At 49.4% G+C, this 18,454-nt stretch overlaps 1 protein-coding gene across 1 annotated transcript in view; it reads right to left on the bottom strand.

Moving 5' to 3' along the window:
* Positions 1-18,454, bottom strand: part of SLC6A1 (solute carrier family 6 member 1) — a 41,144-nt gene that overhangs the window by 19,934 nt on the left and 2,756 nt on the right. The window lies entirely within an intron of this gene.

Below are 18,454 nucleotides of genomic sequence, written 5' to 3'. Positions count from 1 at the left end.
ACATGTGAAGCACTGATCTGTGGACTCTCAGATGAAGGAGCCAAAGCATGTGTGGCCCATGCCCCAGATGGCTTCCTCCCCTCAGTTCTGCCCTGCTGGGGGACCCAAGCTTGCTGTGCACTTGCCTGCGGCCCCTCACATGCAGTCCCCATTACCAAACACCATTGTTTCTTCCTAGAGTTCACGGAGAACCAGGCCACCTTCGGACAATCCAAACTTTACCGTCAACCCTGCTTCTTGTTCTCAGGGATGACCCATGTAGGCTTGTCTCGATGCCCATGTAGGTCCTGGACTGGGCCTGGCTCCATCAGGAGGAACCCTAGACTCAGGTAGGGTGACTGCCTTGTGGTGTCAGGAATGGCAGGAGGTGGGAAGTCTGTGGTCTACCATAGAGTCTTGGGATATTCAGGGAAGAAAGCAGCCTCAGGAAAGTGGAGGAGGGTAAAGTGGACCCCCTCTGGGGGTCAGCCATTAACTCTGAAAACAATGATGCCCTTAACTTTCCCCGTGATCTATCCTTAGGTGCTCCAACTGCCATATGATCCAATCACCTTGGACCACGGCTGACCGCCTGGCCCTGACTAGCCAAAAAAACTCCTTCCCTGGGAATTCGGCAAGGGACTGAGAAAGGCCAGTCTCTCAAGTGACTTGTTACCACTGAGGCAGCCTTCTTCTGACCACCTTGTACTCAGAGTAGCAGAGAGAGTAGGTCTGCTGAGGAGGAAAGAAGGCAGAGATCAAAAGACGGACAGAGAATCTTGAAGGCATTCTGCTTTGTGGTTCCAGGCTTTCTTAAGACTGGTTAGGTTCCTGCTCTTGGAGTTTATAAAACAATCCCACAGTCATAAAATAAATTCCCCATTTTTGTGTACATTGGGCTTAGGGGATTTCTGCTACAATCTCAAATCTCTGTGCATTACCTCTTACCACTTGTCTAAGTTCTCAGGAATGTCTATGGCCTGTGGGAACAACTTCTGGCCTCCACTTTGGATTTACTTGTCGATTATCACGGAGACTCAAAACAAACTCCCAAATATACCTGGTTCTTAAAACTGGTGCTGTGCACTGGGCCTCAGGATCACCAGACATCACTCAGAGAGAGGGAGAGAGGGAGGGAGGAAGGAGGGAGGGAGGAGGGGGGGAGAGAGAGTTTGAGCCTGGTGCAGCTCTGGGTCACCCCCTGCAAGCAGGCAAGACAGCAGGACATGTTTCACAGGGTGGAACTTAGTATGTATGTCCTTCGAAGAAACCATTCAATATAAACACAAAGGAAGGTTGGAAGGTCGGGGGGAGGGGGTATATTTGGGGGGTGGGGAAGGAGAGTTCTGTTCACCAGGAAGGTTATGCTGTGTCTTCTCCAGGAGTGGAGCACCTCCTCCTGCCAGGCCTGGAGGGATCAGAGATGTGGCTGCTCTGAACTCGCTGTGAGGAAGTCATGCATGCGCTCTCCAGAATACAGAAAAGCGCATTCAGATTTAGCCAGATGCCTCTAACTGCCCTAGGAAGAGCCACGTAAGCCTATGTGGAGTTTTCCTTTCAGAACATGTGTAATATGTGAAGATCAAAGACATAAAGCCACAAACTAGTGAAATCGATGCTTCTTTGAGGATTCAGACTGAGAAGACCCTCTGGCATGACCTCAGCTCCCTCTCACACCTGCTAGCGCCAGGCCCGTTACTTCCCCATTTTGATCCTCGCCTGTAAAGTGGGGGGACACCACCACACTCTCTCAGGCCTGTGGCGGAGACGAAGAGCGAGCGTGCACACACGGTGGGAAGGGCGCCCGGCTCAGCGAAGTCTCGGGAATCTCCGCCGTTACCACCGTCGTGATGGTTACCATCTGTGTATGGGTCGTGGTCTTAATCTGGGGTTCATAGCTTCCTGGAGGTTATGATAGTGATGATGATGATGATGATGATGATGATGATGATGATGTTGACAGTAGCTAACATATACTAAGGGTTCATTACTCGGGACCTTCGGCATCTCTCAGCATTTTCAATAGCCAGGCAGAAATCATCCTTTTAGTTGGGGAATTCTAGCTGATAAAAATGTGAAGTCCTTTGCTTTGGCTCTTTTTTATACCAATTCCTAGTGGTCTACCTGATCACTTTGGGCCAGTGAGAAGCTGGGAGTGGTGCATTTGTGTGTTGGGTTAAAATAATAAAAACTAATTATTCTGTAATAAATAAAGCCTGTTAAGAAAAAAACACCCCAAACGTCTCGTAGATGGGAGGGAAAGGAGAAAGGGACCCTGTTAGTGAAGAGGCCTGGGACCCAGCACTCACAGAAAGCCGTTCCAGGAGCTGCCTTGCTCACACACTTGCCTGGGAATTTTAATTCCTGACACCAGCGGGTTGACCCGTCGCTCCCCTCGTGAAACAGCATGCAGAAAGCATAGGCATGTGCAAGTTCACAGCAAGGGAACTTGGCTGTCTTTCTAGAAAATTAATGACCTCTGAGGCAGAACTAACCTTTTACCACTGTTACGTCCCCTTTCCTGAAACAGGCTCCTGTGCTTTGCAGGCATCGGAGGGCAGCTCTGTGGGTCTGCGGCAGTAAGGCCGCGGTCTCCCTGCTCCCGAGTGCCAGCCTGCAGCCCATCTCTACCTGCTGGCAGGGTGGGTGGAAGGATGCCTCTCACCAGCTCACAATGTAGGGCCCTTTTCAAGGCAGCCTTCCAGAGTTTTCCAGTTCTTCCTAATCAGGTGAACAAGAACCTAGTTCCACAGTCCTCCAGGTCCTTAATACGCCACCATTAACTGAATTCCACCAAAGCAATATTCAACAGGGCACGGTTAATGTGAGACCACAAGCGACAAGTCCTTTGTACTCACTCACCACTTCATTTTTTTTTTTTAATTCTCACTCAAGGATATTTTTTCCATTGATTTTTTTTTTTTAGAGAGTGGAGAGGAGGGTGGGGAGGAGAGAGAGAGAGACACATCGATTGATTGCCCCCGCACACGCCTTGACCAGGGCTGGGGCGCCTTGACCAGGGCTGGGGATCAAGCCTGCAACTGAGGTATGTGCCCTTGACTGGGATCAAACCTGTGACCCTTGGGTCTGCAGGCCAATACTCTAACCACTGAGCCAAACCAGCCAGGGCCACTCCTTCATTTATTCAACAAGTATTTACTGAGTACGTGCTATGTCTGGAACGGTGATGGAACAATTGTTTCAAGCATTTTGTATTCTGAACTACACCCTGGTCACCAGAGTTTGAATCAGTGAACTAACGAGCCAGCAGAAAGATTCAGTTTTGTAAATACTTACTGAAGGCCTATTGTGTACATGGAACTGAGCTGGACACACAGGTTGAAAGGATTAATAAGATCCTTGACCTTGACAAGGTCACAGCCTAGAAAGAGAAATATCTCTGCCTATAGCTAACCATAATCATAAATATTGCAAGAGTATGTGAATAGGACACTGTAGGCCTAGGAGGAATGGGTTAATTCAACCAGAGAAGGTATCCCAGATGAGGGAACATTTGAGCTGGGTTTTAAAGGTTGAATAGGTGTTCATCAGGCTCAAGGAGGGAAGGGCACCCCAAGTGGAGGGAAATACATGAACAAAAGTCAGGAGGTTTGAAGCTTAGAAGGTCAGTTTGTGAAGGGTCTTGAAAGCCAGCCTAAGGAACTTATGGACCAATTGCAGGGATGGAACACGGGTGGTAATGGGATCAGATTAGTATTATAGAAGAAGACTCATTCATGGGACTCTGGGAAGGAGTTAAAGAAAGAGACTTGAGACAGGCAGGTGGTAAAAATGTTCCCATGACGCCCCATCCTTCCTTGATGTGCTCTCTGTGACCAAGTCCTAAGCAACTAATAAAAATGGGCCAAACCACGGAGACAGAATACTTCTGCCAATACCTGGATGAGAAGATGCCTTGTAAGAAAAAGAAAACGTGGAGTTCGGAAGCTCTAAATCAGAAGTGGCAATATGGGTCAAAATTCGCCCTCAGGCTTGTTTTATTTGGCCAGAACAATTTTTTTTTTTTAAGTTTGAATTAGGAGCCAGAAATTTGACTCTCTGGGATACAGAATTTCAAACAGAGGGACAGCAAGTGCAAAGGCCCCAAGGCAGGGATAAGCTTGGCTTGTCTGAGAGACAGCATGGAGGCCAAGGTGGCTGCAGTCCAATGCAGCAGGCAACAGAGCTAGTTAGAGGCGGGTAGGGGCTAGATCACACAAGGTCTCAAAGACCATAGCAAGGGGTTCAGATTTTATTCTAAATGAGATGGGAGGAACTGGAGGGTTTAAGCAGTCACGTTTGCTTGTGTGTCTCACTCTGGCTGCCCAGAAGAGGCTGCAATGGGGCAAGGGTGGGAGCAGGGAGGTTCATTAAGAGGCTGAGAGTCCAGGCAAGATATGTTGGTGACCTGATCAGCGGCAGCTATTGGCAGAGGTGGTAAGGAATGGCACTGGGGATCTCTTTCGGAGGTGGGGCCTGCACGCCTCTGCTGGTGAATTGGTTGTCAAAAGCCCAGCCCTGGACCAGAAGGCAGGCTGGGGGGAGGGGAGCATGTTGCAGCCACTTGGACAATCCTCCTCTGTCCCATCGCATCAGAGGGACAGCGTGGGGTGGGGACTTAGGCAGAGACCAAAAGGCCAAGGCCACAGTCTCAGGGCTGCTATTGTCCAGGGCCAGGACTGGGCCCAGAACCCACTTGGAGCTAGTAGGGTGCCCTGCAGAGCTGGGGAGGCAGGAAAGCAGTGGGCCTGAGAGCAAGGCCCCCACTCCTTCCTATGATGCTGTGCGCATTCCTGCTTTGTTTTGCTCCAGTTCTGTTCTGTAATTACAGAAATTGCAGAGGTTTGCTTCAGACTGCAATCATTCTACTCGCTTTTATTTCTTCTGAAACTACGGTTGAGGAAAAAAATTAATATTGGGCTTGGCTTCATTCCAAGAGGAAACATAATGCAGTTTATTCTCTGCTTTAGGGGGAAACGCTAAGCTTAATCAATTGGACAAGGCTTTATTGAGCATCTGTTGTGCACCCAGACCCATGCCAGCTCCTATCAAGGGAGAAGAGCCAGCATTTATTGAGCACCTATTGTGTGCCAGACATTTCAAAGGCGCTGTAACATCCACTCCTCATTCCATCTCTGTAAGCTGAAAGCAAATTCACCCATCTGACAAATAAGGAAATTGAGGTTTGCCAGCCTGAGGCTATTGTAAAGAGTCTCAAATTGCTTAGCGATTCAGGGCCCTGCTACTCAAAGTGTGGTTCTCCAAGGGGCATCATTGGCATCACTAAGGAGCCTGTTAGAAATGCAGGATCTTGGGACCCCCTCCAGACCATGGCATCAGAAGCTGCCTTTTAACCAGGTCCCAGTGATTCAGGTGCACATGGCAGCTGCAGAAGCTGTAGGGTAGGGATGACCCTGATTATTTCACGGAGCTTGATTCAGGGGCTAGATATTTAGCTTGCTTGAGTCTCAGTTTTTTCATCCGTAAACATGAACCCGTATACTTCATAGGGTTGTTGTGAAACTCTGAAGGGAGATAATGCATGAAAAGAGGCCGGGGAAAGCAGAGGGCCTGGGACACAGGAAGTGCTCAATAAATAGCAGCCTAGCGTGTCATTCAAAAAGATGAATGGCCTCGGAAGTGCTTTGTAATTGAGAAAACATTGTACAAAAGTGAGGACCAATTAATGGCTGATGACCAGGTGCAGAAGGTTTGAGAGAGGTTGGAATTGTGCAGGTGGGTGGCAGGTGCTGTGGGCAGCCCTTGTCACGCAATGCTCCTGAGGTCAGGGAAAGTTCCCTGGAGAAGGTGCTCTGAGGGAGAAAGGGCAGCTGGACAGAACTTAAAACCTCAGAGGCTTGAGCCCAGTTTGGTGGTGAGGGTCAATCTTTGCCAGGGTGCTCCAGGTCCAGATGGCAGGCTATCATCCTTGGATCCTCAGCCAGTAGGGCTGGGCCAGGACTATGCAGTCTCCTTTCTGCCACTCCACACCACACCAGTACACCTCGTCTGCACTAGCAGTCCACAGATGAAGAAAAAGGCCCAGACAAGGCTGGTGGCTGGCCCAAGGTCACACAGCACACAAGTGGTACGATCCTTACCGACCTTTAACACACCAAATCTTGGCCCATTACACACTCTTACTCAAGAGATGAAGGAAAGCAGTTCCACATCTTGGCACACAAACCCCTCAGCTGCCTCAACATACTTGAGAGGTAATATGCAGACTGGATGCATTTCTCAACAGCATTTATTGAATGCCTACCCTTCACAACATCCCAGTGTGACTTTCAAGTAAGTTACTTATTTTCTCTATTGTTTGTTTCCTCATCAGGAAATGGGGCCAATAGTAACCACGCAGTGCGAGGACTGGATGTGAATTTTCTAGCGCTGTGCCCAGCCCAGCAAGTGTTAAATACAGCAAAATCAAAATGATGATTATTCCTGTTTTGCAGATGATGGTACTGAGGCTCAGAGAGGTCAAATGAGCTGCCCAAGGCCACACAGGATTTAACCCAGGCCCTCTGAATCACAGTCAAGTGGTATCTGCTCACCCAGCAGGTGCCTCCCAGACACTGGCCTGTGTGAAATTCTCCGAAGCCTTTAGATGTGGCCCGATGACCTATCTGAGCCTGTCTGCTGGGTTCTGGATGGGAAGAAATGTGACTTCATGAAGATGAGTTCACCTGGCCTCACAGCCTTATGACAGTCTAGAAATGGGGGCTCCCACCCTTCCCCCCTGCCTGTGGCCTCTGAGAGCCTGGCAGTCTGGTTTTCTGGGTGCCTCCAAAACCAGAATGTAGGAGAAGGCTGAAGAACACCTCACACCAGCAACCAAACGACAAAAAACCCAGCTTTATATCCAATGAAAGCTTAACAGAGCCATCTAAAGGTTAAATGATCTCCAAGAGTCTTGGTTCTCTTCTTTTCTATGGTTGAATACAAAACAAAAACAAAATCCCCAACTTTTCATTAACAAAGAGGGAAAGAAAAGGAGTGCTCAGAGCGTAGGAAGGAAGTGAGCTGGGCACTTACTAACATGCCAGAGCTTCTAAATGTTTTATGTAAATTAACTATGTTTTATGTATATTAACTTGCTATTATCACCCACGCACCCCATTTTACTTATGGATAAACTAAGGCACAGGAGGGTTAGACTTGAACCCAGGCAGCTGGGCTCCTGTGCCCATGCTCTTACCCACTCTATTCTGCTCTCTGGTGGGGTGCCTGTGGAACCCACAAGCCCCACCTGTTGTGTGTAAGAGTGGCTCATTTCCAGCAGGGAACTCCCTCCCAGACAAACCCGCATGAGGATAAGGTCTGCTGCTCTTTTTAAGAAGCCTAAGAGAGGCTGCTGGCACTAGACGCTCTGAGCTCTGGCTCCAGGAAAGGCCCATGGTTATAATGGGCAAATCATGCAGGTACACTGGGAGCCAATGAGAGGTCACATGGGATCCAGGCTGAGCAGCTCTCACCAGACCCCTGGGGCTGGGGGCTCTAATTAGAGTCTCCCCGGAGGCAGGAAGCCCCCAGGGGTGGCAAACCCCTCTGGGAGGCCTCAGCTCTGCTCCAACTGCAAACTCTGCCTATTCTTGCAGCAGCCAGGAGGCTTGGCCTTAGGACCCATTTGCAGGGAGAGGGCCTTTCCAGGGGCTGATGGGAGAGGAGGAAGCACAGTTAGCTTGAGACTCTGGAGTCCACAGACCCTGTCTGACTCCTTGATCCACACTTTACTAGCTGTGTGATCTTGAGCCAGTCCCTTTCCCTCTCTGTGCCTCAATTTCCTTTCATGTGCAAGAAGAGTTGGATTCTGACTTCTAGTGTGTCTTCTAACTTCTATCCTCACTCTCATCTCATCCTGCTTGTCTCTCACACAATCAGTGGTTTGCAAACATCTGTTCTGGCCCTTAATTGTCTGCAGTGTCTGACTGAGCACCACGCTTTGTCTCGGCGGTTTTCAATCTAATCTAATCCAAATCAACTGTGCACCTCCAGGGAGCCAGGTCCCACGCTGGGTGCGGGAGAATAAAGCTACAGTCGGAGTCTGAGTCCTGCTGCCCCTGAGCTCTCAGGACAGCTGGGACATGGGCCATGGAACCAACATCCACATGATTTCTTCTGCAGCCCAGAGAAGGAGGGATGGCACCCTGCCAAGGGGGCCTGGGTTTAGGCAAGCAACTGGGAGAGGATGGCATTTGAGTGGGTGGAAAGGGGATAGAAGTAGAGACATTATTTTTATAATCACAGCTATTGAAGCAGGACCAGAATCCTTGACTAATTGTTCTGGTCCATTCCAGGCAGGGCAAACACGGCAAAATGCATAATGTATTTTGAGATGGTGAGGTGCCTGGCCTGGTTGGCTAGAATCTAGGGTGATTTAGGGATCACGGCTGGGGAGATGGTGAGGCTCTGAATGCAGGAAAGGGGGGCGGCTGTTGTAATAGAACAAATCCTGTAATAGAGCAATGATCATACAGGTCGTTCATCAAGTGATTATTATGTGTGGTGCATTCATGGATGATCAAATTTAACTCTCACAAAACTCCACTGCACAGATGTGGAAAACGGGGCTCAAGAAGGAAAGCAATTTGCCCAGGGTCCCAGGTCCGGGAGGTGGCAGCTTGATTCCAAAGCCCATGCTTCTAACAGCCCTTCCCCACTGTGAACACTGGGGGCGCCTGGGGGCCACTGGAACCTTTTAGGTGGGGAGATTTCATTGGATGGCGATTGGGCAAGAGCCTGGCAGCTGTGTGGGCCCATGGGAGGGGGTGGGAGGACAGGGATGAGCGGGGACCATGGTGGGGGCAATGGGGAAGGCTTGGTCACTCTACACAACTCAGCTTCTCTCCTTACTAATAGCTAATCCTTCTGTCCTATCTCCCCACCTACACTGTCCCCTCTGTACGAATAGGACCTGGGTCTTCAACTGCTTCTACTTCCCCCAGCAGCTCAAAAAGTGCTAGACACAAACGTGTTCTCCTGAGTTAAACCCTTTGTGACAGGGGACGTTGTTATTACAAGTCCTCAAGAAATGTTTTGGAGAGGGAGGCACCGCTATCCAGAGCAGTGCTATGATGGTGATTGCTTAACAAGGAGCTCTCATGAAAGCAAACAAAAGGCCGGATTTCAGGGGCTGCTGATTTCTGTGGTGTGAATGCTCCCACCACAGCCAGTTCCAGGTACTACCACAAGGTCACGGGATTTTGAAGGGATGGGGACACTCTGCAAGAGGGCTCTTGATTGCTTCCTGTGAGGAGAGCTCCAGATATCAGCTCCTGGGCTGGCACCAGAGCAGCCGCTGCAGCTCCTGTGGGTGCAGCTGGAGGGAGGAGTGGGGACGGGGGAGGAGAGCTGGAGGGGTGGGAGAGAGGAAGGAGGGAAGGAGGAGGGAAACAGGAGAGTGAAGAAAATGGAGAGAGAGGAGACAGGAAGAGAGTAGCAGAGCGACAGGGGAAAGGGCATAGGAGGAACCCAGATACTCCGTGATCTCACTGAACCTTGGGAGAACCCAAGGAGGGAGGGCACCTACTTTTCAGCAATAAGGAACCTGTGGTTGGAGGAGCCCAAGGCCGCAAGTGGTTGAGGAACTGAGATTGAAACCCAGGCCGCAGGGCCCCCTGCTGACTTCCTTCAGTTGGTTCTAACTGATTTTCCTTGGGCCAGCCCGTAAGTCTCAGCCTTCCAAGGAGGGCCCAAGGCACTAATTGAGAATGTACCCTGAGCCAGGCACAATGGGAACCCAGAGCAGAATAAGCCAAGGTTCCCAGCCTCTGGGCCCCTCGCAGTCCTGTTCCAGGCTGCTTCTTTCTTCCCACCTTCCTTTGGCTGGTGTGGAGAATTCTTGGGCATTTCTGTTCCTGGGGATGCCTCTGCAAAGGCCCCTGGCTCAACAGGCCAGAAAGGATTAATTCAGATCAGAAAGTAAAAGTGATGTGATGACCACCTGGCAATCTTTGACATCACTCTCTGCCTTCTAAGACACACTTGCAAGAAAGCCAGGGGGTTAAATAACCGTTCTCTCTGGTTCAAGATATAATTGAAAGGCTCTGAAGGGCATGGGACAAATGCCCTTCAAGATTTCAGATTTCGGAAAAAGAAAAAACATTATAATGCAGGGACTGGCTAAACTAAATGATGATCTGTAATAAATCACATGCAGACACACAGCCCTAATGGAGAGCTGCTCTGTGTCACAGAATGGCATTTTAATGACTGTGGCCCTTGGCGTCTCCACGGCTCCTCATCAAGTGTCCATACCTGGACTCCATTTCCTCCTCTGGGCAACTCTGCAGGCTCTATCAGCCCCATTCTAGAGATGAACACACTGAAGCCCCAAAGATAAACTGTCTGGCCTGAGATCACACAGTCACAATAAGAACTACCAGGGATCCCAAACTAGTGGCTCGCGCACTTATTGGGTCCCACATATGTGTTTGGTTGAACGGCATCAGCCTAGAATTTTAAAATTTGAATCTGTATGTTTTGTGGGTACATGTTTTCCACCATGACTGTCATCTTGCCCCTGACCTCTTTACTCAGTTTTTGACCTGCCTGGCCCTCAATGGCCTTTGAGTTTGCAATCCTAATATACATGGTGCAATCTAGTCACTCCAGAGAGCTCTTTCTCTAAGTGGCAGAAGAAGGACCAGGTTAGTGTTGCCCCTTCCCTAGGGGATATGCAAAAATCTTATTGGAAGGGGTGGTGACATTTATAAAAGCACACTCAGTATTATAATTTTATATTTGGGAAACAAGTCTGCTGTTATCTTAATATAAGCTCAGTTGGATTTTAAAAAATGTTGAGAGAACTGCTTTAGGACAGTTTGCAAGAATGAGGAAGGTATTTTCAGAGTCGATTAAGGGTCAGATTCCAGGGTCTCAAATATTTCCCACAAGTGAAAGCCGATTTTCTTTATGAAAGACTTGACTGGATGCTCACTTCAGCCAATGCATCTGTTCTTGATTCATTTACTTAGCTTTCAAAAAGAGTCTTGATAGTGTGAACCCCTCCTTCTTTGTAAAGTGAAACATCCCACGTAGCAAGAATAACCTACCCACTTGGGAAAACGGGATTTTTACTGAGCAAATATTCTTAAGTTCCATGCACCATAAACAAACTCAAGGGTATTCAGAGATTTATTGGTCCTGACCCATGCTAGGGGCAGGCAGAACACGGCAGGGGTTAAAGGCACTGGCCTGAGGGAAAGAAAACATGGTTTTGAGTCTTAGCCCAGGTGCTGTGTGACTGAAGGTTAGTCACCAACCTATCTATCTAAGACAAAGGTGATAATGTCTACTTTTAGGGCTGCTGTGAGGATTAAATGGGAGAGTATGTGTCGGTTAGTACAGCGCCTGATACATAGTAAATGCTTGAGACCTGGCAGATATTATAATAAGTCACCTGATTAGGTCTAGTATTACTTGTTGTTGTTTTTTATAGCTGTGGGAAGAAGTCCTGGGTAGAATGTCATGATTATCTTAACCTATAAGCAATCATTGCAAGGGGATGGTGGGAGCCACTAGGAGATGCTGACCAAATCAAATTCTCAGAGCAAACTGTTCATTAAACACGGTTCCCAAAGTGACAAGTGTACCTATCCTGTAATTAGCACATTCAACTGTCATCTGTCCTGACCTCTCTCCTGCCTGCACGGGATGAAGGGGTCAGAATCTGAGGTGTCAGGCTCCTTGTTTCACACCCTGTCACCCAGTCCCAGGATGGGTAGTGGACGCATGGCCCCCCCCTCTGGGAATCCAGACACAGGCTGCTGTCCCTGGGGGCGGGCGGCTTGGACAGGTTTTCGGAAACAAGCAAAATGGTTGCTGCCTCCAAGTCATCAGGACCCCAGCTCTCACCATTGCTTTTGAAACAGCCTAATGCCTGAGTCCAGCACCCTCTTTCTGCTTCCAAAATGGAATGGGGTTGTCTGCCAGCTCTCGTCACATCTCTGCCAGCATGCAAATGATGAACTTTGGGGTTTCTCGGGGTGTTAACCCCATGCTCTCCAATCACCAGTTGGGGAAGTAAATATATTGTGCTGGCTGCACAGGGGAGAGAAATGAAGACCGTGGGTGAGAGTGTTTATTTTCCAAAGGGTTTGCAGTGTGGAGTCATTCAGGTAGCTGGCACAGAGAAAACAGAATTTCCCCTAGTGTGTTTGCATGTAGGCTTTTAGGGACAGTGCATTTGCAGGGAGGTACATCAATCACGTTTTCCAAATGCAAAATATTTGTGCATATTTTTGGTGATGGAGGCGGTTCATTCTGATATTTACCAGCCTGAAATGAAGAGCCTGTTATTTATCATTCTTATACTTGCTTTAGCCATCTCTCAACCCCACAAATCAGAAGCAATACATGGCTGAGAGAAGATGGACCCTTCTCCTAGCCTCCCCTCTCTGGTGAATGGCAATGACTGCTAACCGAGCTACACCCAAGAGCGAGGCTTAATGCTCTACCTACCTTACCTTAGTTGGTCTCATGACAATCCTATGAGGTAGGTCTGTTATCATCTCCATTTTGCAGATGAGAACACTGAGGCTCAGAGAGGTGAAGTGACTTGCCCAGGGTCACACAGCTAGGACGTGGGAGGAAGGGCTTTGACTTTGACACCAAAGCTGAGGTTTGGAGCTACCTTGCTATGCTCTTTCCCCATTCCTCTTGTGCTGAAATTGTCGCTCCTGGCCCATCAGACCTCCACAAGCGCTCTCCTTAATAGCCTTTAGAGAGGTCCAGGTGCTCTTACTGCAGGGCTCAGAGCTGGCTCCCTTCTGGGTCCTTATGCCACCAACCACCCTCCCCTCAGTGTCCCTTTCCAGCCTTTCTCCCCCTACCCCCAGCAATAGTTTGGGGTTTAAATCCAAGCTTCACCTCTGGCCTGCTTGTGTGACCTGGGGGAAGGGCCACTTCACCTCTCTTCCCCTCACTTTGTGCCTCCATGAAGAAGTGAAGGTGATCGTTGCTTTCTGCAGAGGTCATAGGAAGGATGGAACTAGACAAAGCACATTTCCTCACATCTGCCTCCAGCCCCGCTAGTCCTGAGCATCCTTTATGGGGACTCTCAAACCCTAGACACAGTCCCCTCTGCTTTCTCACTCGCTCCAGCAGCTCCCGAATCAGCATTCAACACACATCACTCTGCCTTGTACAACGCCATTATCTCCCGAGGACACAGGCTCCGTTGCCACGGCAACCAGAGTCCTTCCACCAACTCTATTTAATAATTTCTCAACAGTGGAGCTGGGCTGGCGTGGGGCAGGGGGGAGAGCACTGGGTTAGGGGTTAGAAGCTCCAGTTGTAGCACCTGCTGGCCTAGGACTTCTCTCTAGGCCTCAGTTTACCCATCTGTAGTGCAGAGGCGTCTGAAATGGGTGGATTTTGTGGCTTTCTCTGGCCTAGAAAAACCTGAGAAATAGCTTTTGAGGTCCAGGAAGTGGGAGGCATGGTACCAGAGCTACTGGAGAGGGGTTGGAGGTTTGAGTGACATTTCAAGTCCACAAAAAGAACCAGAAGCTGCCTTTGGTGACCACACTCTCCTTCTGCTGACTTGCCTCCAAGATGTTACAAAAGTAACATTTATGCAATCTCTGTGACCCATCATGTTCAGGGCTCTGGTTAGTTAGGAAACAAAGTTTTTTCTTGCAGCCATCACAGCCCTCACTCTGCCCAGTTTGCAGATGTGCAAACTGAGGCTTAGGAAGGGCAAAGGGGTTGCCCATGGCTAATCAGTAAGTAGAAAGTCCAGCCATCCAGAAAGTCTGGGTTGGTGGTGCCTAGAGAAGAGAGCCAGTTCCCTACCCAGTCCCTCTGCCCCACTCAGCTCATGGCTGATCTCGCTTTGGCTCCCACCTGTGTGGCCTCTGGCTCTCACTTAAGGAGCCACACAATCAAAAGCAAATGGTAAGTACCTACTATGTGTCCTCCACTATGCTGGACACTGGAGACCCAGAGACAGCATTCCTGCTCTTAGGAAATTTATGGCTTTGACTGTGAGCAGCTCTTCAAAACAGAAACACCTGGTTTACCTCCATGATCCACAGTACGGCCTAGCACACAGTAGATGCTCAAAATTTTATTTGGTTCAATTGTTTGCCCACATCTGCTCCTCAAGGTAACTTGTCTAGATCCCCCCAAGAGGCCTCTAAGAAAATCTCCCAGAGTAGCTACTGGTGTCTCCAGCTCCAAGGAGCTGCTGCAGACTCTGTGCTGGGGACAAGATTGGTGTGAACGAGGCTTTGTGACTCTTGTCTGGCTCCAAGGTTGGGGAGGGGGTAGTTTTGCCTTGACCCAAGATGATGACATTGCTTATAGGCACAGCCATTGTACCCAATGGTGCTATTTAACTCCTCTGGGGTTAGCATTCTCATTTAGTACCTGTGGTGTAATTAACAGTGTCACATCTGCTCTGTCATTAGTGGCATTCACTGCCATTTGAGAAAGGGCTCTTATCTTCCCCAGCCATTAGTCTTGGGAGGCTATTAGGGGGGAAATGGAGGAGGAAGTGGGATGTGCAGCCTCCCTTCCCTGCCTGGACTCCGGGAACAGCCCATCAGCCTGTCCAGTCCAAACCCCTTGGCTTTATGGACTGAGAATGTGAAACCCAGAGAAGGGAAGAGCCTGCCCACGGTCCCCAGCAGGCTTGAGGCTGCTCTCCCACGTCTTTCTTGGGTCTACAAGCCCAGGCCTCGGGGTCCTGCAGACCCGGATCTGAGTCCTAGTTCTGACACGTGAAACAACCACATGAGCTAAGCGGGCCTGTTTCCTTACTGAGGATTCTGGACACTGCTTGTAAAGTGCTCCGCTCAGGCCCCGGCCGATGTGGCTCAGATGGCTGGAGCATCGGCCTTTGCACCAAAAGGTGCTGGGTTTGATTCCTGGTCAGGGCACACACCCAGGTCTCAGGTTTGATCCTCGGTCGGGATGCATACAGGAGGAGATTGATCGATATTTCTCCCGCAAATTGATGTTTCTCCGCCCCCCCCCCCATCAACGGAAACATGTCCTTCGGTGAAGATTTAAAATAAATAAATAAAGTGCTCCACTCAGTGCCTGGGTCACAGTCAGAACTCAAAACTGGGGCTTGTATGTATCTGATTATTTGGAGTCACCACGCTGAACCAAGCTGCTCATCTTGTGCATGGAACACATGTAAGCATTTAAAAACTTCTTCACAGAATTCTCTCCAGCAAGACTACTTTTTCCCTAGTCCCAAGCCCGCTTGTTTTTTAATCATAGGTGAGTTCTTGACTTCAAGCTCTGGAAACATCGACGTGGGAGAAAAGCGGTTCAGGTGTGAGCGAGGCTGGACCACAGGATGGAGCAGAGACAGAGCACGGGAAGCCAGGGGCCTTTGTTCAGTCTGCTGGGCAGCGCCACCTCCCTTGGCCTTCGGGCGGTCCTCCTGCCAATGGGTACAGTAGCACCTATTCCCTAGCATTGTTCTTACCAGCCTCAGGCAGCCCAGGACTGGTGCCCAGGAGGCTCTCCATACTTGGTGGTTGGGGCCAGGCTGGCCACACAGACAGGGGATGCACCAAACCCTCAGGTGTCCCTGACTCCCCAAGCACCCCAGAAGTAAGCACCCAGAATTTGTGATATTTCACAATCTTCAGCATGTATAGCAGTTCAAGGGCAGGGGGAAGGTAGGGTCATTGCCAGGGTAAGAGATTTCCATTCTATACTCTCTCCCTTCCCTACCTTCTTGTCTGGGCATGGCTCAGCCCCACACAGCCCATTCTTCCAGGGGGTTCCAAATGTTCTGAGGCTCATGTCTGAATACTTCCCTGGTTATCAAGGCCCTTAGATTCTTCTAGACAATCTTGTGGGGTCTCTAGCGTTCATTTTCAACCAAATCCATCTAGATAAGCATGCCTGCACGTGTCTGAGAGAATCATCCCTTCCTTTCCCCCCACATCCTGCCACCGCTGGGGGATCCCTGGCCAAATGAGTACACTTCAGGCTCTAAACTCTGAGTGTGACTAAGGACACGTTAGCCTCCGGCCAGAGCTCAGGTAAGATGCCATAACTCTTTTCTCCTAAGCCTTAGGGCTGTGCCTCCCCACACTATTCTGCAACCTCCATCCCTGTGCACTCTGTGCCCTGCCTCCTATAAATTCAGGTTCATCTGGGCACCTTCTCAAGGGGCTACCTGGTGAATTTGGATTTGGGCTTAGTTAAAGGTGATTCCTATCAGCTTTTCCCAGAGGTCAGAGATAAAGGTGTTTAGGGCTTCCTGAGCTTCAGTTACTTCATCCAAAAAATGGAGATAATGGTAATATTATTATTTTCTCTGGGAGCTCTCAGGGTTATTGCATACTTCAATGGAAAAGATGTGAAATTCTACATAAATGTTAAGTGTGCATGTACTCACGTTGTGTGCAAAGAGGCCTTATTTGAGTCAAGGTCATTCTGACTTGAGCTTTGAGAGAAAACTAGCTTTTACAAAAAATGTCTATTTTTGTTTGAGAGAAGGTTCTTCTCCAGGATATCAAGGACCGTATTTTCTTCTCCTATAATACTTCATACAGGATCAAAAGAAAGAACAGCTGCAAGAGCATTTTTCCCCCCTGCAAACTGTAAAGTGCTGTCCTGATGTCCAGGAATATTGTTATAAGCACTAAGTTCCAGCAAACAGCAATACTGATAGCAAATGTCATTGCTCACCTCCTTGTGGCTGCTGCCCTCTCCCTGCACAGAACCTCCTTACCAAGCAATAAGGCCAGGAAAGCAACCTGCTGTCAGTGTCTTTCTGGGCATCTCTGACCTTGAATGTCCCTCTGGCCAGGGCTCAGTTATCTCAAGAGCTGGCATGTGACACTGATCTTGCAGACTCTATGCAGTTGACAGGTGGGCAGAGCTGCAGGTCATTGTCCAAGGCAGCATCCTCCAGCCTGGCCTGTGTGCCAGGATCCCATTCAGCCTCGGAAGCTGGGGGCCCCTTTTGCCAAGAGTCAAGCCCAAGAGGGCCCCTGGACCCCTAATGTGGCCCATTCCACCTAGCCACCCCCCCCACCCCCCGCGCTTTCAGAGCACCACAGCCAATCGTTCTGCAAGACCTGGCCTCCTTGTAATTTCCAATTTGTGAGAAATGTAAAAATAGAAGGCCATTCGCTGCAGGCAGCTTGCATCAAATCGGATGCCACTTTCGTGTCATGTCAGATCACGGTAAACGGAGCTGATGGCTTTGTCGGCCACTTTTGGTAGCTTCCAGAGCAGCATGATGACAAATTGGAAGACAACTAAGAATGAAGGAAAGATGGCTGGGTGCACAACCTTAATGCAAGCTTTAAATGAATTTAAAGTCTAGGTTATAAATGTGTTGTAATAGGCTGAACACCTGAGTATGAATTCCAGTTCTGCAACTTAGCAGCTGAGGGACACTGGGCACAGATTCACCTCTCTGGGCCTCAGCTTCCCCGGTTATTAAACAGTGACTGTCAAGCCATGGGCCTCCCAGAGCTGTGGAAAAGCTCCACTGACAGAAAAGGAATGGGGAAATGCTTTCTAACTGTGCAGCTCAAATGGGGAGTCATGGTCCTTGCTAAGTGACAATACCAGGGGCTTTTCCGTTGTGGCTGAGTTGGGGCTCCAAGGCCATTTAGAAGCCCAGCGAGCCTGTGGCAAGCACCCCAACCTCTCTCCTTATCTGTTTCTTCATCTGTACAAGAGCAATTCTACTACCTCATACGGTTTTGTGAAAATTAAATGCAATAATATAGTAAAGTACACAGCACATACCCTGGCAGATCATCAACTCGCAATAACTATTCATTATTATTGTTATCGATGATATTATTAGAAAAATAGTGAGTGAGGTGTTTTTTTTCTGTTTATGACTGAATCCAGGCATGTGCTGAAATATCACAGCTTGCATTCACACCTACCGTCTATGCCAGGCAACCCTTATCTCCGCTGTTAGCTGGCTTCCCACTCACTCCCACGTTCCCTTCCCCTGGCTCCTGAGGGCTCCAGGTGAGCTCCGAGGAAACATGCAGGCAGTTCACAATGCTCACTGAGGCACATTTCCTGGGAAACCCTATTTTGGGGTCCACATCTGGCCTCCTACCCTTTTCCCCTCTCAAAGGCCATTTTCTTTCCCTCCACCTCCCAGTGACCTTCAGAAAATGGGGGAAAGGTGACAAAAAGGACTGCTGACACTGGGCCCATTTGAGGAGCTGGAGCAGAGGCATGCCACAGGATAGTGGACAAACATCTGATGATCTCCTTCCCGAGAGGGGGCCCTGCTGCTCCTAGCAACTGGAGTCAATTCAAGGTTGTTTTCATCGCGCCAAGGGCTGTGTTCTGCCCACCATTCTCTGGGTACAGAGAAGCTGGGGCCACTGCACAGTTGAACTGAAGGGGCAATTCTGACGTAGGCAAAGACAGGCCTGAGATGGGCACACCTTGGGCCAGGTGACAGGGACAGGCTTGGGCATCCCACCTGCTCCCAAGGACAAAGGGGATGTATTTCTGGATG

This window comes from Miniopterus schreibersii, assembly GCF_964146895.1.
Source record: "Miniopterus schreibersii genome assembly, chromosome: 15".
Lineage (NCBI taxonomy): Eukaryota > Metazoa > Chordata > Mammalia > Chiroptera > Miniopteridae > Miniopterus > Miniopterus schreibersii.
The sequence above is the reverse complement of the archived record's forward strand: the minus strand, read 5'-3'. Positions and strand labels throughout refer to the sequence as shown.